Source organism: Theropithecus gelada, chromosome 15 (assembly GCF_003255815.1).
Source record: "Theropithecus gelada isolate Dixy chromosome 15, Tgel_1.0, whole genome shotgun sequence".
NCBI classification, from domain to species: domain Eukaryota; kingdom Metazoa; phylum Chordata; class Mammalia; order Primates; family Cercopithecidae; genus Theropithecus; species Theropithecus gelada.
The window spans coordinates 39,976,490-39,999,556 of NC_037683.1; the positions used below are offsets into that span (position 1 = coordinate 39,976,490).

Genomic DNA, 23,067 nt, shown 5'->3' on the forward strand with positions numbered 1-23,067 from the left:
GGGAGAGTTTGGGAGAGAGGGGAAAGATTTCATGCTTGCATGAAGGCTCACCCTTTGATGAAAGAAGCTATGCGGAGTTCTCTCCTCCAAATGCTCTCTTGAAAAAGCTACAAATTATCTGATAAATTCTGACTTATTCTCTAGTGACTTTAACCTTCTTGTAATGGCAGGCAATCCATTCACCCAGTGCTGAATCATTAAATTTCTCTTCTCTCAGTTCTTCTTCTATAAATTATATTTTCTCTAGAGGTGTTTAGCTTTCCACCGCCTGCCTCCAGACTTACTTTCCCTGATGACGCTCATAAAAGCTAACATCTTTTAAGAGTCTAGGCCATCATATTCTCTTTTAACATAGTTAAACTTTCCAAGAATTTCACATTTCCTTTCAATTGGTTTAGTACATTCTTTCATGTAGTTGGCATTTAAATGAGTGAAAACTTCTGTTCAAAGCAAGAGAACCATAAAACATTCAATAATTGCTCTCCAAGGAAACCCACAGAGACGGAGACTCAGACTTATGTTTTTCAGGCAACACTGCCACACCTTACACAGCTTCCCCAGGAGGGACTCCAGGCACGACTTCAAGTAGTTCAAAGCTTCTTTATGGTCCCAAAGTCCTCCACAGAGCCGCCTCTGGCTGCTATCCCCTAGACCACACAGACCACAACAAACCACATAAGAACACCTGTCAGCATTTCACCCAGAACCAAACCTCGTAGCCAGAGGTACACTCACATTTAGAGATCCCAAGATAGCTAGATTTCCCATAGAAATCTGTGTTTCCTCAACAACAGTTCCTATACAGAAATAAGAAGGTATATGTCCTAAATAGTTTTAGTTTGCCAAAGGTATTTTCTCACCTTGATTCCTTAATCTGTGTCCCAGTTGCTTATTTTGTTGTAGCACTATACAAATGAGTCTTTATATTAATATAAAATGGAGTTTTATTTCTATGGGTACCACTTAATTTCATCTTCTTCCATATGAATTGCACCCCTTTACCTGGCCACCTTCCATCAGGTAGCCAAAGGGAGGCAGAATTCAGCTCCATCAGGAAGAATGCTTTAATGTTGCAAGGTCCCACGTTGAAATAGACTCATGGCATAAGTAAGCTCTCTGGCATATGCCCCAACTACCAGAGATCCACGTGCCCGAAATCCAGGTTGAGACACCTCTGCCTCATTAAGAGCTGTCCTATGGGACCAAGCCCCTACATTGGGTACAATTTTCCACTATGCATTCACAGATCTCCCCCATTTTTAGATGTTCTCTTGCTCTCCTGCGTTTCAGACCCAGTGATTGCTACTGGTTTCTTAAATCCATTCTCAAGACAATAATTCTTTTTTCTTTTGTTCATTTATTAAAAACATTTTAATTAAATTTATAGAGTGTGACAGGTACTCTTCTAGGTCTTGGAAGTATAACAATGGACAAAATATACAGAGTCCCTCATCTTATGATGCTTACATAGTAGGAGGAGGCCGGTCACAAATAAACAAGTAAACAGACATATGAATAATAAGGCATTTATCAGTACTAATGCAGAAATGCAAATCAGAGTAGAGTTAAAGATTAATGGGCTGGGTGTTTTAGACAGTTATGAGGGAAGGCCTGTCTGATGACACTTGAGCAGATGTGGTGGTGGGAAAGGGAGACATTCAAGTTTTTGCAGAACAGGCATTCCAGACTGAGCTAACAGCAAATGCAAAGATCCTGAGATGACAGTATGTTTGGAATCTTTGATGAACAACTCTCAGGATCCTGGTCAACCATAGCTCAGACCCAATCAGCTTCTATCTTGGGCATATCCATTATAGTCACCAAGAAGGGGAAGGAATGGAGCCCTGATGCCAAAAAGGAGAGGCTGCACAGTTTCTTGTTACATAGTATGAAGAATTAGATTCCAGTACTGAGTAGGTGGCTGGGATTCTTTTTTTTTTTTTTTTTTTTTTTTTGAGACAGAGTCTCGCTCTGCCGCCCAGGCTGGAGTGCAGTGGCCGGATCTCAGCTCACTGCAAGCTCCGCCTCCCGGGTTCACGCCATTCTCCTGCCTCAGCCTCCCAAGTAGCTGGGACTACAGGCGCCCGCCACCGCGCCCGGCTAGTTTTTTGTATTTGTTAGTAGAGACGGGGTTTCACCGTGTTAGCCAGGATGGTCTCGATCTCCTGACCTCGTGATCCGCCCGTCTCGGCCTCCCAAAGTGCTGGGATTACAGGCTTGAGCCACCGTGCCCGGCCAGGGATTCTTAACATTCACACCTCAGTTCCACGATTCTGTGCAAGCATATATATATGTCTATATCCAGGTAACCTATCAGTATAACTAAGTCAAATGAGATTTGAAAAACATATTTAACTAATAGTGATAATAGTAGTGTTATCTTTATGTTTGAGAAAGGTAGACATTATCACCAATTCCCAAGTATTTGCATGAAAATAAAATCATGCAGACAAAGAGGGTTGAAGTTTAATTTTTACAGCAAAGTTTTGATGTATTGATCAAATCCTTTCATTTTCCCACCTCTTGCTATGTTTCTGAATTCTACGGTCCATGGATCAGCAAAGACTAAAGGTGATATTCTGAAAAAGACTTGACAAAGTTTTCAAATTATTAGCATATTGAGTCATATTTTCAACTTCTGGTTTAAGTCTCAATTTTTTTTTTTTTTAAGGAGGCGATATGGTTTGGCTGTGTCCCCACCCAAATCTCTTCTTGAATTGTAACTCACACAATTCCCATGTGTCATGGGAGGAGCCCAGTGGGAGGTGACTAAATTAAGGGGCGGATTTTTTCCTGTGCTCTTCTCACGATAGTTAATGAGTCTTACGAGATCTGACAGTTTTTAAAAAACAGGAGTTTCCCTGTACAAGCTCTCATTTCCTGCCACCATCCACGTAAGATGTGACTTGCTCCTCCTTGCCTTCTGCCATGATTATGAGGCTTCCCCAGCCACGTGGAACTGTGAGTTCTCCATTAAACCTCTTTCCTTTGTAAATTGCCCAGTCTCAGGTATGTCTTTATCAGCAGCGTGAAAATGGACTAATACAGAAGGTAAGAGTGTTATTCAGTATTTTAAAGCTTGACATTTAAGCGATTCTAAGGGCTATGTGAAGTGATATAGCCCTTATAGGTGTACGTCATGGGTATATCAAAAATAATGAATGATAATGGCAGCTACAGTTTCATTGGTCATGTTGTAGACTCTGTGTTAAGGCAAGTAATTTATTTATCTCATAAAAACATCACTGTGGGAGGGGTACTTTTATTATCTCCATATCACAGATAAAAGATCTGAGACTTAATAAGAGTAAGGAATTGGTATTGACATCACAAAGCTAGTGGATTGGATGATGAATGGTGTTTCAATATTTTCAATCAGGGCCCTTGCCATATACGCTGTTCCTGCATTTTTACACCAGTGTAGGAAAGTTAGGATGTATCCTTTGTGGAAAGAGCAGGGCTGGGACTAGGGTCAGATGAGAGCTCAGACTAGAACCTAGCTCCATCTGATGCTCCAGTCCAATCTCTTAACCATCACATGATCCTGCTTTCAGAGCAGGGAAGGATAATTAGAGTATTTAAGAATCAGGGTTCTATTTACGGTACCATCAAGGAGAAAAATCACTGGTTAGTATAAAAAAGACTTCATGACTTCATTAAAATTAGCAGGTAAAATTCATTTATTTTGGAATTCATTCCTTAAGGTTCAAGATGGCAGGAAGCTAAACTGAAAAATAAATCTCTACCAGTATGTTTACAGATGAACACTCTCCCTAGGTAACATGGGTACCACCTGATCTCAATATTACAGCTGATTGTTGTCTAACTTCAAAGTGTTATTCTAATGTGAGAATATCAGGCCATGGAGGAGGAGAAGATGGAGTGCAGTGAGGGGTTATACGGGCAGGGATGGATGGGAGGATGGGGACGCAATCTCTGCAGTCGTTTGTAGGTAACAGCAGTTACATAAGGCATGAATTTCAATGCGCCAGAAATGCTTTGCTCAAGCTAGTATTTGTGGAGTTCCCTTGTTCCCTCTTCTTGGTGTGGGGGTTGTTTTGCAGTCAAGTGTAATGAAATCAGCACTGGTTTAACAGGCTGGAAACTGCCTGTTATCCCAACCTCTTCAATCACCAGTTGTGGAACCCTGGACAAATCACTTAACCTTGATGGACCTCAACTTTCTTATCTAGAAAAATTAGACAATTTAAAAATTAGACTATCCCTTCAAACAATTCTGTGAATCAAGGAGAATTTACAGCTTTTGCCATTTATTAAGTCCTCTCATTATTTTTTTCTCTTGCTAGAATGTGAATGTTTCCAAAGTATGTCGTATAGTAGGTAGCTCTTCAAATGAGCTCAGAAAAAATATTTGTTCAATGACTGAATATACATGAGGACTGATGGCCAAAGGACCCTAAGATATATCAACTGAGCTCTATTTTAAGATGGAAAGCAGTGTTCATCCTTTTCATATGATAGCAATATTTACCAAATATTTATTAATGAAAAGAAATTGCTTCTATTTGAAATTATAGCTAAAAGTAAATTGTAAAATAATACATAAAGTTAATCCTACCTTTATAAAAATAATAAATGTAAATGTTAATGGACTAAAAAAGTTGAAGAAATATACACCAAACAACTGATAGTGGTTTTCTGGGAAAGAGGTTAGGGCAGAAATATGAGTGATATTTACTTTCTACACTAAGCACCTCATTATATCTACATTTGTATTTTATCATATATGTGTAAAATTTATTTTACACATGTAATTGACTTAATTCATTTTTAATTGCTAAAATACATTAATTGTTTCAAACTAGCCTGGCCAGGAACTGTCTGTGTCACATATTACATGTCAATCCATGCAAAAAAACTAGACCCAAAAGATTATCTCAAACCTAGAGATATTCCCTTGCTTTTACACTGCAGGAAAAAAAAAAAAAAAAAAAAAAAAAAAAAAAAAACATACAGAGAGATAATGTTTTTTCCAGTTAATACAAGTGTGAATGAAAAGGTCTTTTTATTTTTTAGTTCCTGTGACCCCCAGGAGGGAAGGCTGTGGGCTGATTGTTAGAGCATTTGAGTGTGTGGGTTGCCTGGAAGCAATAGCTAGCAAAGGCTGAGAGATGGGAAAATGATAAAGCATGCTTGGCTTACAGAGCTGCTGAGCTGAACAGCAGTACTCTCACTCAGATATTATTCTTGTTAATTGTATCTGATTCCACTTGATTATGTATTTCATTGAATCTAAATGTTAGTGGCGGAGGTCATGGCTCCATGCCACTCATCAGAAACCTCAATAAAAAGGGCACCCCAGAACCCCTTGACAGAGAGCCACGCAAACACATTACCCTTCATTGTGACAGATTTGCTCCAGTAAATATGATCACCTTTTCTTCAGCCTGTGTCTGTAAGCATTTCTAGAACACTTGATGCTATAATACCCAAAGAAAAAGCCCTTTCTAACATAATGGAGGCAATATAAAATATGGACTTTCATGTCATGTAAAAATTTATAACATTCACACAAACAGGGGATTTATTTCCTATGTGTATGCAGTTCTTCTCTCTGTTGTTATTGGTGAATAGAAAAAGATAATATACCATATAATGAGGAAATAACAGCAGGATATGGAGTTGACTGCTGACATCCCATCCAGTTAATATGGACAAGCTGCTGAAGCTCTTATCTAAGACTTCATGGCATCATGGGTGGCAAGAAGGTTGTGGGGTGATCTGAAACTCTACACCTTTGAGAATAAGAAGGATTAAATAGGATAAGCATAGATTTTGACTCAGACCAGGTTTTCAGTCCAGCGGTAGCTTTGAGAGCTTAGGTAAGCTCTTAATTCAGCTTTCTGAGACTTAGTTTGTCCAGCTGTCAAATGGGGATACTGATACTTATTTTCCAGTGTGTTGTAGACATTAATAATCCATAGTAGTAGCTTGTATGGTACATAGGAGGCCCAGTCAAAACGTCTTTCATCTATCTCTTTTTATCCTTTCCATTCACGCTTTTTTTTTCCTTTTTTTGGCAGAAATAGCCAAGCTCTGTCATTCTACCTTCTGACCTCAAATCTTTGTTCAAAACAGGCCAGCAGTGCTGTAAGCCAAGAACAGCCAAGTTTATAAGTGGAATAATTTTCATCTCTTTTCTATCTTAGGTCTTGGGTCTTCAAAAAACTTAAAAATATGGAAGTATAGTAATAACTACATGTAAATGTATAAATTAAGGACTAGTCTAGATGATCTTTACATCTTCCTCTAGCCCTGAGACAAAGAGATAAATAGATAGATGATAGACAGATAGGGCTTTTATTCAGTTTTTATTTTTATCCTTTTGGCCTTGCTTTTTCAATGTGAATATAACGTTTATATGACCAGAAGATTAGCCAGGTCATGAAATGCTTATTAGCAGTTCATACCACCATGATGAATGGTGGTTCCCTCCATATTTTCATTCAGGGCCCTTGCCATACACAGTGTTCCTGCATTTTTATGCCAGTGTAGGAAAGCTAGGATGTATCCTTTGTGGGAAGAGCAGGGCTAAGACTAGGGTCAGATACTCGAGGCACCCGCATTGGGCACAAAATTTAAGGCATTCCAAAAAACTCAGCAATCAAAATAATATTTTAATGCAACATTTAAAAAAATCATAATGCAACATTCCATGATGAACACAACATAAAAATTTTAAATAAAGTCAGGAACCAATCCCACATTTGCTTCTCTCACCCCACCCTCACTCCATCCCAGGGCAGAATCTGAGTCTGAAATCAGAATATGGGAATTCCAGCCTCCGTTCTGATATCACTTAACTACAGTAAGCAAAAGCCTCAGGCAAGTTGCTGCAGTACCTTAGTTCTCAGTTTCCTTGTGTCATTTCACTTGAAAGTCTGATTAGGTAAATTCTAATGAACCTTTGAACTTGAGACAATTCTATGATTTTCTATAATATGAAGTTGCTTTACCTGAAGTGTCATCAGTGACTCAAAAGGACAAATTCGTTCAGTAATTCATTCACCTATTCAATCAAAAACGTTTACTGAACACTTACTATATGCCAAGCACTATGTTAGGCACAAAAAATACAAAGTTGGAGACTATTGAAACACATAGAAAGAGAAGCCAACGTTGGTGTTAAGAGGTCAGCACAACTTCCCTAGAAAGCGACTCTGACCTAAAAACCCAAAGGAGTTAGGGGAAGGCAAGGATGGGATTCCAGAAAGAGGGAATGGCATGGACAAAGGCCTGAAGGTAAAAAGAAAAATCTCACTGGGGTAACTGTAAGTTTAGTTTGGCTGAAACATTAATAGGATGGATGGGGGGGGGAAAGTCTTTGATTACAGCACAGTAATAGAAGTATTTGCCAGAGTGTAATGCAAAGACACAGAGTTATAAGTCAAACCTGGGTTGCAGTTCCTGCCCTGCTGCCAAATTAGCTAGACGACAGAGTTTCCACATCCACTGAGATTCTATTTTAGAACACATGACAAATTTTTCCATGAGGGGAGGCATTTAATTTCCTATGGAATGTTGTAAATCTCACATTTGACATATTTACAGTTTATGTCCCTCGGTGCCAAAGAGGTGCTGTAATTAATACAAGTAGTCATTTCCCTAAAACAATCTGCTAAACAGCTAAGTCCCTGTTGTCTGATGCCTATGAGCCTGAAGGTGCAAAGACCAGCCTAAACGCAAGCAAACTTTCATCTTCCCCAGGCAGGTGTGAGAAGTGGGCAACTAGGCAAGTGCTATTGGCAGGTACTCCCAGCACATGTCTACTCTACCTAGGTTTATGACAGCCGAGCCGGTCTGCTCCTGCCATATTTGTGTCTGCTGATTTAATTTCTGCACTTAGGAAGACAGGATTCGAGCCAACTATTTATAACCAACCCCCCTCCCCGCCCCCAAATTTTTTAATGAATGCAAAAGCACACCATCTCTTGAGTCCTGAGCATAAACTCAAAGCTTTATGTTTTTAACCTCACTGCTATCACCCATAACACTCTCCATTTATTAGGTACTTACTCTGTCCAACCTTTACAACTAACTCAGCTAATCCTCACAATCCTCTGCAATGGGTTCTACTATTGCTCCATCTTAAAAGCAGGAGTAATTGAAAGCACAGAGAAGTAAACCGTGTGCCCAAAGTCGCACAGTTTATAAGTGGCAGAGCCAGAATTAAGAATTCAATTAATTTAGAATTCTGAATTAATTCAGAATTAATTCACGTTAACAGCCTGTCTAACTCTAGAGCCTGTGCTCTCAACTGCTGTGCTACATAAACAAGTCAGGGTCATCAGACTGTATACCCAAGTGGTACCACTGAGGTATGGCACTCAGAGGCTCCTTAAGTTTCCAGGACACCCAAGGATCTGAATTCTCTGAGTTTCAGAGGCCTCACTTCAGTCATTTAGTTGTGGGGAAGAAGAGCATCTTCTGTATCTGTCCTCAAATCTATCTTTGCATGCTCTTGGGGAAAGGCATCCTTTCTCCTCTCTCTCTCCTCTCCTGTTCTCATTTCACAAACTCTTTGTTCTTAGACACTAACTCGTTCCAACTGCTCCCCCTTGATAAAAACTGCACTTGAGACTCACTGTACCTTCTCACTATACCTAGAGCCCCATAACTCTTTCCCCTGCTGGACTTCATAAATGACTGATAGTTATGCATTGCACGGGGTTTTTTCCCCTCCCATTCCCCACCGAAGTCTCTGAAATGGCTTCTGAACACACTGCTGTACTAAGATTGCTTTCCTAATGGTCACCAGAAAACTCTTTTTCATTCTCCTTTTTCAGTTCCCTACTTTCAACCTTTTCAAACTCCCCTCACTTAAAATCATCCTGGTAATTTATACATTTGGTTAAAGGAAATTGCTTGTACAACCATGAAAATGGGCTTTGAGACCTGACTCTGATACTTTGTAACTTGGTAGCTATGGACAAGCTACTGGGACCTCTCTGTTTCAGCTGCCTCAGCTGTGAAGAGGGAATAGGAGTCATAGGTGTTGTTGAGATTAAATAGGATTCCACATGGAGGCACTTAAACAAGTCCTGGCACAGTTGGGACTGCTTCTGTGAAGTCTGAGCACTCCTCATGATTCCCTGAGGCTTTTGCTTTCATGCCAGTTCTTTTCCTTCTTGTCTGAGTATTCACTTCTTAGGCTCTTTCCTGGGGCTTATTTCTCTCCTTAATCCCTACATTTTGCTAAATGCTGAAATTTAGTCTTTGGCTCTATGGTCTCCTCCTCTTCCCATCTTCTTCAGTAATAAAAATAATAGTTGACATTTACTATGAAATCACTAGATGCTGGGATCTGTACTAATGCTTTCCAAGGTGTTCTGGTGTCACACCAAAATCAATTTCTGCAAAACAGCATTAAGCCTTTTACTTTCCTGAGCTAACCTCCTTCCCCATCCCTCTGTCACCATCAATCCAGTTACCAATGGTCAAACCCAAAGTGCTATCTTTGATTTGCTTTCTGTTGCACCCCCTGTAGTCAATTTGAAAACAAACTCTGACTATATATTTTTTCCCCATTCTGGCATCTCTTATTGGCATTTTCAGATTGAAATTCAACATGTTTGGGCTTGGTTCAGTAAGGGACCTAGTTCCTGGGTCTGCAGTGTTGATGGCTGGAACACATGATCTGGCCCTCATTCTAGGATGCCAAGATGCAATGAGCATTTCAAGTGAGATCCTTATGAATTCTCTGGTGCAGATTATTTTTAAAGTTTTCACAAAGTATCTTAAATCAGGAAATTCTGACAAGAAAGGGGAAAAGGGAATTTATACACACTGCCATCCTACTATGTATCAGGAACTGTGCTAAATGCTGTTGCTTCCAAGATGCAGTGATGATCTCATTTTTTAAACATAAAGAAATATAATATCATGATGCTATTTCCTAGTGGCACTTCAGGGTACGGTTCTTCTTCATAGGGGCAGCTGAGAAAATGTGTTTTTTGTTTTGATTTGTGGCCTCCCTGGCACATTTTAACACTGACCTCCAAGTCAGTTGATCACCTTGGAGAAATGGAAGTCATGATTTATCTTCTACTATTCTAAAGCAGGAATCATCACCTCATGGCTGGATTTCTCATTCATTTATTTAATGATTCATTCAACAAATATTTATTGGGTCTCTACTCCATACCAGGCCTGTACTAAATGCTGGTGATGCCACTGTGAATGCCTTACTCTCACAATACAAAATAGGCAACTACACAAGTGAATGCTGGGGGAGAAGAGGGTGATACAGGAGCACACAGAAGAAGGAAGACCCTTCTTATATTAGCAGGTTTTACTTTCTTCACTTGTCTTTCAGATACATCTCCTCTTGTCCACCCCTACTGCCACCACCCTCGTCATTTAACACCTATATTTCCACAATAAGTTCCCTGCCTCCAGTCTCACCACCTCCAAGTCATCCTCCACACTGTGGTCACAGTCGTCATTCTCTAATGCAAATCTGATCATATTTCAAACTTTCTCAACTTTCAAACAAACACCCCTAGCCTTCCCCATAAAACTGAAGTTCTTATGCTTGGATAGTTCCATTCACACTCGATCTCTCCTTATGTCTCTTGCTTGATGTAGTGCCACTGCACAAAACTAAGAACCCACATCTCTCGCTACAGCCACACAGAACTACTTCCAGGCCTTACAGAGATATTTCTGCCTGGAAAGCCCTTCTTTTCTCCTTGTCCTTGTTCAAGATTCAGCTAATGTCAAGCTCTCTGAGAAACCTTCTTGATCTTCTTACCCAACTTCCCAAGAAGATCAAGTTGGATGCCCTCCCTTTGTGCTTCCATGGCATTCTGGGCATATCTCTGAAAAACTCACTCTATAGCACTAGTTGTTAATTAGTGTCACCCAAGTGCTGTTCACTCTCAATGGCTCTAACCACATGAGATGGCTTATTGTCACCCCAATTTACCAGGCACTCTCAAGTATTTCCTCTGCCTGGAATGTCCTTTCTATCCTTTCCTCCCTGGTAAAAGACTATTCATTTTTCTCAAAGATCACCTGCTCAAAATCCTCCAGGGAAAGGAAAAAATCACTTTCATGCCTGTCCTATTGGCACATGGTTTAACCTACAATTATAGCAGTTAATCAGATTGTATCATAGTTAAATACCTGTTTCCTTGATGATTGGGACCATTTTTTACTTTCTCACCCTTTTTTCCCAGCCTCCAGCATGTAACAAGTACTTATACATGTTTTCTGAATGTTGAGAAAATTCAGGAGTTGGGGATGAAGTGTACAGCATACACATTAAGAGCTCATAGTACAATACAGAACTATCCCACTTCCTATTTCGCGTGTGTTCATCTTGTATTTACAGCTAGAACATGAACGCTTTGAGGGACAGAACAATGTTACATATTTTATATGACTCCCAGTGCTAAATACAGGATACATGGTGAATAAATGCTTGTAAATAGAATCTAGGATAATCAAAATAAACTGATCTTGCAGATGAAGGAAGAGGAAATATATAGTAACAAAGCGAATAAAGAGCTCTAGTGAAAGCAAAAAGTATTCTTGATATTTTCTTGCCAAAGTTTTCAAAAAAAATGATGAGCATGTTCACCCTGGGATAAAAAGGACATATGCTGACAATTATAGTTAAAGCCCCTCTATGCCAATTTCACTTGAAAATATTCCTGGAAAGGTCTTTAATTCCCTAGTTATTTGAAAATAAAACACTCAAATTTCTATCTTACTGAATACCTTTAAAATCATAAAAGTGAAACTACTTTAATAATAAGCATCCCTTTCCCAATTCCTCCCACCCTTCTTTTTTTTTTTTTTTCCCCTTCCTTAAAAAAGATTTTCACCTTTGGCTATGCTTACTTATGAGTCAAAATCACTTTCATAAGTGATTTCTCTATTAATCTCACAAATATCATGCTTTCTCCCACTTCAAAAAAGTCACAAAATGTTAAAGATAAAAAGGTCCCCATCTCAAGCAGCAGACAGACTCCCCAACCTGTAGTCTCAAAGTGAAGAGAAGCCCCACCCCCACCGGTGAGGAGCAGCAGTCACACGTACTGGGTCTGAGCTTCCGGAGTTTACTTCTGTCAGCATCAGCTTGGCTTCCAGATTCCCCATACACTTTTCCTAAGAATCCAGGGCTCCCGACGTGCACAAGAGCCAAAAATCTACCTGATTGCCTGCCCATCCCGCCTTCCAGGTACAACCAACACGTCAAGATGGAGACACTTTCACACGAGGCACTTTCTAGACCTAAACAACTAATTTGTAAGTATGCTAAACGTTATCCCAGGAATAGTGAAGTCTTTTACGCTACAGATGTGACATTCCAGACCCCTCAAAACTAGAGTCCCACCAGATGAATAGGAGCTGCCAAGCATACAAGTGGAAGGGGCATAGAAATTCAGTGGATGATGCAGTGTACCTCCCCTCCAGTCAACCTCTTCCTGCCTTCATTAACCTCTAGTCACACCTCTCCTAAGTGACCATTATTTGTCCCTCTTCTCTCTCCCTTTGTCCCAGTCCTGGACTCCTCACAGGCTGACCCAGTCTCTGCTGTTTCAAAAGGCCATTCGATTTGATGCTTTTCCCGGGTGCAGTGGGTGCACTGCTCTCTGAGATCCCGCCCCAGTAGGGCTGGCATTTTAGGAAATCCTTTTCTCAGGACCTTTCCATTGGTCTGAAGAGATATTCAGAACCGTGCCTGTCCACCAACTAGATAGCACACAGCAGAGAATCTCTCCCAGGAAAGAGGTTGAAAGGAAAAATCGACATCCCCACAAAGAAAAATAATAACCCAGAATCCTCCACATATTCCACATGTGTGTGTCATAAAACCCTTGGGAAATGGGTTGGGAGAGGATAAAGCCCCGTCTTCCCACTGCCGCCGCCGCCACAGCAGTCCCTGTCCAGCTCCCAGCGCTGCCGCGGTGGTGTGCGTGAAGACAGCACCTTCCTCCGGGAGGAGAGATCCTGGCGCCCTGCGTTTCTAGGAGGTGATTATGGCAAGCCTTTCAGTAACTCATCATTTATCCCGGCACTGACCCGAGCCTCACCCCGGCGCCTTTGGCACTGGAGCTCGATGAGAAAGCCGAAGGCTGCCCCTCCAATTTTCCAGGTGACACCCCCCTGCCCCCCCCCCACACACACACCCCACTATGCTCCTAGGACACAGCGGGGTGGAAGGGAAGGATGACAGGTGCCCATGCCTGAGGGAAAATCAACGGCAACCCTTACAGCTTGGGGTGAGATATTCCAACCCCCGCCCGGGTGGGAGGACTTGACATCAGCTACCTGCAGGGCGCCCCCGCCTGCACACCCACCCAATGCGTGCAGGCTTGCGTTGCAGCCCGGAATGCAGTCAGGAGGGTGGAACGGGACGGAGGGAGCCTCCACGCCCCCTTTGTCTCCACGTTTCCCAGATGACATAGAAGGAAAGTTTACGAGCAGGGAGGTGGTAGCTTTCTGCTGGGTCAATCTGACACCTCGCAGGAGGCGACCCTCCCTGGGTTCGTCCTCTCCTCTGCACAGCCCCGGCGCCACCTTCATCTGCACCTCGACACCCACAAGCAAGGCATGGGACACCTGCGCCGCCGGGTCCAGACTACCCCGCGCTGCCTCACTGCCCCGGCGCAGCGACTTCCCCAGCGGCCTGGCTGCGGGCGCCGCACTCACCTCCCGCAGCGGAACGTCCTCCAGTGCGCCCTACTGGGCCGTCCGGCTCCCGGGAGCGAGGTGCATTCAGGCGGCGGCCCGAGACACGCTCTCCCGGCGCTGCTGCATTCTGCCTGCGTGGAAGAGCCAGCCGGCGAGCGCGCGGCGCGGGCGTGTACGAGTGTGTATTTATGCGAGTGTGTGTATGTGTGTGTCAGTGTGTGTGCGCGCGCCCGTGGGGCGGAGGTGCGCGGGATCACAGATCCCGCTGGGCGCCCATCCCGCGCTCTGCCTTCTCCGCTGCCTCCTCCTGGCGCTGCCGCCTGCACAGGGTCCAGGTTTCCGGATCTCCTGTTTGTTTAATGAAAGGAAAGAGCAAAAGGCTGGCGCGGAGGGGGCGGAGGAGGGGAAAGGAGGGGAGGGTGCCGTGCTGCGCATGCTCAAGAGAGACTCAGTTCTGGCTCCAGAGCCCAGGCAGAGCAGAGAGAGTGAGCTCGGGGTAGAGGCGAGCCAGCCAGATTGCGTCCAGCCGTAGTCGCTCCGCGGGGTTCCCAGAAGGCAGCGGGGAAACCCCGCCGCAAAGGTGCGCCCTGCTCGGGGACTCCGCGGCGCATGCAGCGCTGGAAGCCAGTGGTGGGATCCCCACCCATCCTTGGAGACCGCTTCTGCCTTGAGTCCTGGGTAACGTGGGGCTGTCCTCTCCCGGTGTGGTTTTAGTGCTGGTGCGGGCGTTCCTGTGGGCCATTCTCTTGCGTGTACTCTGCGGGCAACCGAGATGCGTCTCCGCAGAGGTCCAGGAGGAACCACAGGCTGCAGGTCGCCCCCAACTAAAATGAGTTTCCTGATGTGTGCTTCTTTCTTGCCCTCCCAACTTCCACTTCTTTAAGAGCAAGAAAAAGCAACGTCCAGTCGGGTCCCACAACAGCTTCAATGGGGTGAGGGCGAGGAGGGGGATAGCGATAACTCTTCCAAACAACAAAGGAGGAGTGGAAGGAAGGTGAGTCTCTGAGGACTCCATACTCAGCCTCCTTTGGTGACAGGGTTAAATGGAAGAGATATTTGCCCTATTCAAGAAGGCAAAAAAAAAAAAAAAGAACAATGGGTTCATTGTCCCCTTGCCTAGAATGCCAACGCAATTGTAGGTCTTTGTGAGGTCTCTTGGCTACTTGGTAAAGTGGAAGAACTGTCAACTCGAAAAGAGTCCAGTAAGAGAACCTGAGCCTGCGATGGCACAGTAACCTGAGGCCAGGGGAGATGGCAGGTGAGAGTCTTTGCAAGTGGAGTGGAAACTTCTTGGATGAGATTGTTCTACGACCAAAACAGAATGGTTAGGATCCATTCAAGAGCTTCTATTTTCAATATCTTCCCTGTTTAATCGCTCTGTCTCCCCACACACCACGCCCCATTTTCTCTCCTACAGAAGAAAAGACATCCTAAGCAGGAAACTCCCTGTAAAGAGATTTCTACCTCCTTTTTATTCATTTTCTGTCCCTCCAGAAAAGGATCACCTTTGGTCCCCTCTGCTTTGGAGGAATAGAGGGCAGCCTGCCTTGTGCAAATCTTTTCCAAGCTTTCATTAAAGATCACCTCTAAGCATTTCCACTATACAGTGGAAGCGAGCAGATGCCTTCTTGCTGAACTCTGACCCACTTCCCATTCATCTTCCCAATAATAATGCCAAGCGACACTCGAACAGCAGGACAATTAGATCAAATCCTAGAGCACACCCGGAGGGGAAAAAACAGCATGTCTAAATACCACCAACAAAAACAAAGTTCAGGAGAACAGACTTAGAGGAAGGAAAGAAAAAGGGGAGTTCTTAAAAAGAGAAAGTGCCCTGGGTGTAGCGGCAGGTTTCTTTTCTCAGTAGATTCTTGAAAGGAGTAGAATTGCAGCATCTCTTTGCTTAAAGGACAAGTGAGAGTGAATCTCCATCCACCAGGTAGGGGAGATCAGGTTCTCCTGAAGAGCAGCAAAGCCTCTATAGTGAATCATGTAGGGTATTTGGAGCTCCTCCTTCCATGCCTGTTTATATCAGGACTTCCCTTTGGTGCTGGGCTTCTTGGAAGGTATCCAAGATAGATCTGCCTTGTCACATTCCCCTCAGAACAGTAAACAGTGTTTACTCGAATTGCAAGGTGTTAGTATTGGTGGGACCAATTGCTTCCTTGAGGCAAGATAGCCATTCTCTTTGCCCTGGTGCGTAAGCACAAGGTGAGTGATAGCTTTGAATTCATGAACTAAGAGGGGCTGGGGTTTACAGTTCACTCAGTAGGAGACACTTCCTCCTACAGTGATAAGTATACAGGGTTGCCTGGCCAAGAAGCCCACTCTATCTGAGCCTGGCCTTGGGTGAGAGGGGCCATCTCTAAGCAGAGGGACCTGTTCACCATCTCAAAGCAGAAAGTAGCACCCAACAAGGTCAAGGGTGAAGGAGAATATTTAAATGCAGAATTGCAAATAAAGTGAAATCTCTTATGGTGTGTCTGCTAGGAGATGGTGAATGAGCAGTTCTGGAAGAGATTTTTACTGTTTGGGGACAGTAGGGAAAACACAGGGACATTAAGTGAGATGATGTACATAAAGCACTTAACATAGTGCCTGCTGCATAACAAGCTCTCCAAAACTTGTAGCTCTTATTTTGGTTATTAATATTTTCATTATTGTGATAGTTTATTTATTTTTTTAAAAAAGGCTAAGATCTTTTTTCCTTAGCTTAAACAAGCAAAACAGATAAAAGCCAAAAGCCTTCCAGGTTTTCCTTCTGGCTTCCTCCATCGCCCCCTCACTCATCACCCTGATCACTGATGTATTCAAATCCATGTAATGAAAAGCATGCTCTAAAGACGTGTGGCAGTGTGAATGGGGAATAGCTCCAACTCTCACCCTTCCACCCTCAAATCTAGGCGTAAGTGTGAGATAGCTTTGTCTTTCAGTAATATGCCTCAAGCACTTTTTGCCACTCACGGCTCACAGTGATTAAGGACTCCTGCCTGGCACGGTCTTTTGCTGTAACACCCAACCTACATTGGAACACCAAGCTTTCTATTTTCACCTTTTTTTTTTTTTTTTTGGCCTGCCTTCTAATTTTAGCTATCATATGTGTTACTCCTCCTAGGTAAACAAATGCCCAAAGTCAATTAATATGCACACATCTGCAGATGGTTTTGAGACAAATTAATGGTAAGAATTTCAGTGGTTGCCAGTATTTTTAGTGCTCCTTTATCACAGATTTCAGACTTAGTACTCATCTGCTCTACTTAAAGAATAATCCCTAAACTTTGTACTTCCTTCTACCAACCAAGCAACATACCTAATGGCCTTACTTCCTATATCAGCAAAATAACCCAGCATTGTTGCCTGGATGTATATGAAATTACATATTTTTAAAGAAAACTAGCTATTAAATTTTCAATAGAACTAGCTATTCAAAACATAATATCCAAAAAATTCTATAATTAATAAAAACAAGTAATAGATGAAATGACTGAACATTAAATTCTCCAGAGTTATGGAAGCTATTGAGGCATCTGGATTCTTAGAAAACTGTATTTTCTTATAGTTTTCTATATGTCTACATATAGTTTTATAAGAAAACTATATGAAAACTGTATTAGGTTACATATAGGTGAAGTAATATAAGTCTGTCATGATACAGTATGTGCAAAGATTCTGCTCTGAATATTTTCTAAGAAAGAGGAAACACACCATTTCCATTTGAATTGTATCCTACCTATAATTTTGGTTCTTTTCAAAAATCACCCTAATAAGACAAATAAATATAGAATGTTTTCTTCCTGTAGAAATTTCTTATATATAGTAATCTTTTCTGGTTCAATAAAAATGTCAGGTCATTAGTATAAGGGCTAAACTAGTGATTTCTTATTCCCAGAATCAAAGTGTTTCTGGAACTATCAAAAACTATTAAAAGACTATCCCTATAGCCCTTTGCATATATTCTTACTGTAACTCTTAACATCAAGTTCTTTTTGTATGTCTGACTTGTCTCCCCTAGGTTGGATGTAAGCCATTCAAGAGCAGAGATTATTTATTTTTTATGCTCCTAGTGCCTTGTGAAAATAAGAAAGATATATCTGTTCAGTAAATGTTTAAGGAGTAAATGACTGAATACATTGCCAAAAATGAATTTATGTTGGTAACACGTTGACTTTGAAATAGACTACCAAGTACCATGATACTTGGCATTCCTTATAGATGATGAAGTCAGTAGACACTGTTTTGTGTGTGATTATCTATAAATGGGAGTTGAGATGAGAAAAGCAAATCAGGCTTCTGTAGATAGTTTTTATCCCCATGGAAACATATATATTAAGCCCATTCTAATTTTTCTGGTTTAGAAAGCGAATTAGTTTTGGCTCAGAGTGTACTATTATTCAAAGGATAGATTCATGCTGGCCAAACTAATCCACCAGAATAATGTTCTAATGTATTAAACTTTGCCCCTAAGTAGGACGAAATATTTGGGTCAATCATGGTTAGAACTCTTTTTTGTCATCAAGAAAATCCAAAAAGCAAAAAGGACCACCCCCAGAACTTTACCCCCAGGATTTCTATTATAGCTGTCTTGAATGAAAGGGTCTAGTAAGAAGCTGGTTCTGTTTTCATGGATGGGAATTTGGGTGATGAGGAGTTTGTGGGGCAGAGGAAGGCTTAACTATGAACAGTCTCATCTCTGATCAAAACTACTCTAAGACAGGGAAAGGAGGATGAGAGGACCAGGGGATTGACATCCTGTTTATCTTTTATCTTTCATTCATTCATGCACCTAATAAAAGAGTTTATTAAGAATGATCATCAGAGAGAGAGAGAGATCCCAAAATAGAAGCTGCAGTCTTTTATAGCCTAATCTCAGAAGTAACAGGCCATCACTTCTGTCACATTTTTTCAGTCATACAGACCAACCCTGGTACTCTCCTCGGATTATCTTAATTTTATCTTAATTTTAGGGTGATTTATATTTCTTGCTGGGACCCTGACTGATACAGATCTCAAGAATCTCTTTGTTATTTATGAACTCATCTCACCCACCTTGGACCTAATGCTTGTTGCTATTTCATATGCTGTGATTTCCATATACCATGGTTTATAACCTGGGTTAATGCCTCATATGGCCCAGCCCCCAGGATCTATGCACATGTGTTGCTGGAGCTCCCACCTAGTTTTCCATGTCTGTACAAGTAGGACCCAGATACCTATCATTGATTCCACCACTGTTTGATTCCACCTCATGGTGCTATCCCAGTTATCCCTCTCGGAAGCCTCACTGGCAATCATGAGAATTGTGATTCAACCTCTCTTGGACTTTACATTTTGTAGATATTCTACTGTTAGCTTTTCCCTTCTGTAGACTCTGCCCTAATCCAGGAAAGGTAGGTTTGCAAAAGCCCATCTATCTCTTTTTCTCAGTCTGTTCCATTCTGCCAACATGGAACCATTCACTCCCAATGGTTGATAAATAGCATGACATATGTCTTTATTTTTATCATCTTTAAAATGAGAGAGCTGAACTAAATTACTCAATCATCCTTTTTTTTTTTTTTTTTTTTTTTTTTTGAGACAGAACCTTGCTGTGTCACTCAGGCTGGAGCGCAGTGGAAGGATCTCAGCTCACTGCAACCTCCCCTTCCTAGGTTCAATTCTTGTGCCTCAGCCTCCAGAGGAAGGCTTGGATTATAGGCATGCGCCACCACACCAGGCTAATTTTTGTATTTTTAGTAGAGACAGGGATTCTCCATGTTGGCCAGGCTGGCCTTGAACTCCTGGCCTCAAGCTATCCACCTGCCTCAGCCTCCCAAAGAACTGGGATTGCAGGGGTGAGCCACCACACCCAGCCCTCAATCATCACTTTTTAATAGTCTAGTCCAGGGGTCAATAAACTTATTCTGCAAAGGACCAGATTGTATACATTTTAGGCTTTGTGGGCCATATGGTCTCTGTCACAACTACTCTACTCTACAGCCACAGACAATGAATAAAAGAATGAGAATGGCTGTGTTCCAATGTATTAAAAAAAAAAAAAAAAAAAAAAACAGGTGGTGGACTGTATTTGGCCAACAAGGTATAGATTGCCAACCCTGAGTCTAATTCTTCATTTTCCACACTTCATCTCGGCATCAGCAATGTGTTGAGTAGAAGGAACTTGAATCTTGCTTTCTGTTCTGCCTGTAGGAAAATAATAAGAACCATGAAATTGGTGCAGGAAATCTTAGTCTGTTGTCGGTTTAGGGGCTCTTCATCAGCAAGTGTGGTTTTCACACTATCTTAAGAATGTATTCAGAAAATTATTTTTTTTCCTTTTTGTAAGGCAGTTGGCTGTGTTTTCCACATGGGACAGTGGAAGCAAGGACAGCTATACTATTTTTAACCTAAAACCAACTTTTGTAGCCCTAAAAGTTCAGCAAGAGGAATATTTTAAGGGAATATAAAAACAATAGTGTGAGCATGATACTCCTATTAAAATGGGGCAGGTAAATACATTCTAATTATAACTAGTGCTTTAGGAAAACTGCCTCTAAAGATAAACTCAACCTCAATAAAACAAATACATTCTTATACAGGCCCTAGTATAGGAGCAACACTTCTGAGTTGAATTCACACAAGTTGAGCTGCTGTCTGAGCGTTTTTCCACATTCAGCCAAAGTTATGAAATTCAGCTTATCTAAAAATTTCACTCAAATTTCACTCTGAGTTACAAATTCAATGCAATCTCTATCAAAATTCCAACATCTTTTTTGCAGAAATAGAAAAATCCATTTTAAAATTCATATGAAATCTCAAGGTTATTTTTGGGAACCCAAATAATTTGACAATTAGACAAAGAGACAATTTAGAAAAAAAAAAATTGGAGGTCTCAAACTCCCTGATTTCAAAACTTACTACAAAGCTAAACAAAATAGGGTAGTAGCAGCCTAAAAACAGACATACAGACTATTGGGATAGAGGACCCAGAAATAAACCCTCACAGATATGGTCAAAATTATTTTTGACAAAGTTGCCAAGACCATTCAATGGGGAAAAGACAGTTTTTTCAGCAAATGTTGTGGCCAACAGGCACAATAATGAAGTTGGACACTTATACCATATACACAGATTAACTCAAGATGGATCAAAAACCTAAACACAGGAGCAAAAACTACAAAACTTAGTGGAAAAGCTTCATGACATTGGATTTGGCAATGATTTCTTAGATATGACACCAAAAGTGCAGGCAACAAAAGAAGAAATAGATAAATTAGACTACATCAAAATTTAAAACTTCAAAGGACACTATCAACAGAGTAAAAAGGCAACCCATAGAATGGGAGGAAATACTTGCAAACCATATATATCATATGTCTGATAAGGTATTAATATGCAGACTACATAAAGAACTACAACTCAACAACAGGAAAAAAAACCAACCCAATTAAAAAATAGGCAAAGGAGTTGAATAGACATTTCTCCAGAGAAGATATATGAATGGCCAACTTTTCACCATGAAAAAATGTTCAACGTCACTAAGTAAATCAAAACCACAATGAAAGACCACTTCATTCCCATTAGGATAGCTTTTATTTTTAAAAAAACAGGAAATAAGTGCTGACGAGGATTTGTAGAAACTGGGACCCTTGGTCCAATGGTGGAAATATAAAATGGTGCAGTCACTATGATCATTTTTCAAAGAATTAAACATAGAATTACCATAAGTTCCAGTAATTCCATTTTTGGGGTATATACCCCTAAAAAATGAAAGCAGGGACTTGGACAGACATTTGGAAACCCATATGCATGCAGCATTATTCATAATAGCCAAAATGTAAAAGAAATCCAAGTGTCCATTGACAGATGAATGGATAAATAAAATGCAGCATATACATATACATACAATGGAATATTATTCAACCTTTAAACAGAAGGAGAATCTGATGCATGCTATAAACCTTGAAGACTATGAGAATTAAGACAGTCACAAAAGTACAAATACTGTATGATTCTACCTATGAAAGGTACCTAGAATAACCAAATTCGTATAAACAGAAAGTAGAATGGTGGTTACCAGAGGCTGCAGGTAGCAGGGAGTAAGGAGTTATTGCTTATGGGTAGAGTTTCAGTTTTGGAAGATGAAAAATGTTCTTAAGATGGATGATGGTGATGGTTGCACTTAAAAATGGTTAAAATGGTAAATTTTATGTTGCGTATATTTTACCACAATTTTTAAAATTAGGAAAATAAATGTAATTCACTCCTTCAATTACTCCCTCCCAGCAAGTTTTCCCTCTCAAAAAGAATTATATTAATGATACCCATAATCTAGTAAAAACAGGATATTAGGCTGACATTGAGTTGAATTCCAGCTCTGTCAGGGAATGTTTTAGCTACATGCCCATAGGCAAGATACTCTAAGCCTCTTTTCTCATATATAAAATATGGAAAGTAATTTATCTTACTAAATCATGAGAAATAAGATAACACAAAAGATGTCTGGCAAGAAATTGACACTCAGTAAACAGAAGCTATCAGCAGCAGCATCATTCATGTTTTCCATCCAAAAGTCATCTTAAAAACTTGAGGTCATCTTTGTCCTCTTTTTATAACCAGTTATCATATTTTGTCACCATGACAGGACGATTCTTTTTTCAAAATGTTTCATGATTTTTTTCTTTCTTTTCTCAAGGCTAACATCTCAAGTCTCATCCCAAGCTGGAGTGATAAGAATCTACAAATGGATTTTGGTACCTCTATATATATATTTTTTAACTTTCCTATAGGAATTACACTATGATAGTCATTCATTCATCCTTTTATTTAACAAATAGGTATTGTTTGTGCTAATGTAATCAATGAAATTGAGGTCAGGACCTCCAGATAGTACTCTGAACAAATCATGCCTAATATTCTGACTTTGTGGATTTATGTTATTTTCAATTTACAAATGTATTTGGTAAAATAGCAATTTCATGAAAGGTATAAAGGAAGAGCCTCGGGGACTTAGCTAAAAACAATCTTAAGGTGTTGCTTGAATAATATACTATGGTCACATGAATATTTTATGTGAACCACCTAACTTTGATATAGATATATGATTTTAAGTCATTTAACTGAAATGTTTTAAGACCATGGCTCCTAGCCCTTGGATAATTCCACAGCACTTTAATGGTAAATGATACATTAACTTAGCAAAGTGTCTAAACCACTCTTCTAACTAGGAAAACTGTCTCAGGAAAATTATTCAACAATATACCAAACTATACAAATCTCTTCATAAAATATCAATGATAATTAATCATCATTAATTACCAATTATACTATCATTATCAACAGATAACCTTCATCGTAATTAATCACCTTTAGTCCACATAGCTTGGGAAGCCAAAGATTCAATAAAGTTAAGTGTCTGTTGTTTTG

The 23,067-nt window shown here is 40.8% G+C and overlaps 1 protein-coding gene across 2 annotated transcripts in view; it reads right to left on the bottom strand.

The window, feature by feature from the left end:
* Positions 1-14,044, bottom strand: part of PLPPR1 (phospholipid phosphatase related 1) — a 300,616-nt gene extending 286,572 nt beyond the window's left edge. Inside the window, exon 1 of one of the 2 annotated variants that reach the window (XM_025359298.1) lies at positions 13,684-14,044. The gene's annotated coding sequence lies outside the window, so the exon portion shown is untranslated. The remainder of the gene's footprint in view (positions 1-13,683) is intronic. The other variant, XM_025359301.1, reaches the window with a different exon arrangement.
* Between the last annotated feature and the right edge of the window lie 9,023 nt (positions 14,045-23,067).